The sequence below is a fragment of the Palaemon carinicauda genome, chromosome 17, assembly GCF_036898095.1.
Source record: "Palaemon carinicauda isolate YSFRI2023 chromosome 17, ASM3689809v2, whole genome shotgun sequence".
NCBI classification, from domain to species: Eukaryota; Metazoa; Arthropoda; class Malacostraca; order Decapoda; family Palaemonidae; genus Palaemon; species Palaemon carinicauda.
Window position 1 is genome coordinate 55,868,729 of NC_090741.1, and position 1,523 is coordinate 55,870,251.

A 1,523-nucleotide genomic window follows, 5' to 3' on the forward strand; every position below is an offset into this window, starting at 1 on the left:
TGAAAGTTTTTTTTTCTTGACGAGATTAGGATCTGAAAAGAACCTAATTTCAATTTTCTGCTTTTGCTTTTAAAGCAAAAAAAAAAAGAAAATTGAAGCAGAAGAAAAAATCAATGGCAGATTTTTTATTGATAAGAGGTAAACTAGGTTATTTTTTTTTATTAACTTTATGGACCACAGAACCACACACACGTGTGTGTGTATATCTATATATATATATATATATATATATATATATATATATATATATATATATATATATATATATATATATGTATATATATATACATATATATATATATATACAGTATTATTATTATTATTATTATTATTATTATTATTATTATTATGAGCTAACTTAAAACCTTAGTGGGAAAAGCAAGATGCTATAAGCACAAGGGCGCCAACAGGGAAAAATAGCCCAGTGAGAAAAGGAAATAAGGAAATAAATAAACGATGAGAAGATCATTCCACAACTTGGTCGCAGCTGGAATAAAACTTCTAGAATACTGTATAGTATTGAGCCTCATGATGGAGAAGGTCTGACTATTAGAATTAACGACATGCCTATACACAATTTTTTTAATGAGGCGCATTTGCACTGACTTGCAGCGGTGCCCTGCTATGTGATTGGTTAGAATGTTCTTGCCCAACCAATCAGCGAGCAGAAAACTTTTCCGAGCTAAAAGGACACCCCTGCGAGTCTGTGCAAATCTGCCTCACTAAAAAAAATTGACTATAGTATTACGAGCAGGCTGGAACTGTCCGGGAAGACCTGAATGTAAAGGATAGTCAGAATTATGTTATATTTAGGGTTAAATCTCTGCTTGTATGAGCATATCTATCTCAATATTTATCCGTAACAAAGTGTTACTAACATGTTTCTTCTCCAACAGGCTTCGCTTTTTGGACTTGTCGCTGGACGATGACCGAAAAGAAGAGAAGGTGAGTCTTTCAAAATATTTTATTTTATGTTTCGAATAATGATTTTCAAAATGTTTTAATTTTTATTTTTTTTGCTTTTTTATCCTATTCCAAAGTATGAAGGACTTCAAGAGAAATTATTATTAATATTATTATTATTATTATTATTATTATTATCATTATTATTATTATTGTTAATATTATAACTATTATTATTATTGTTATTATTATTGTTGATATTATTATTATTATTATTATTATTATTATTATTATTATTATTATGATTATTATTATTATTATTATTATTATTATTGCTATTATTATTATTATTATTATTATTATTATTATCCAAGCAACAAGCATAGTTGAAAAATCAAGGATGCTATAAGCCCAAGGGCTCCAACATGGGAAAATAACCCAGCGAGGAAAGGAAATAAAGAAATAAATAAACTATAAAAGAAGAAATAAAAATTAATATAAATATATTAAGAAAGGTAACAAGTTTATAAATAGATCTTTCATATATAAACTATAAAGAGAGACTTATGTCAGCCTGTTCAACATCAAAACATTTGATGCAAGTTTGAACTTTTGAAGTT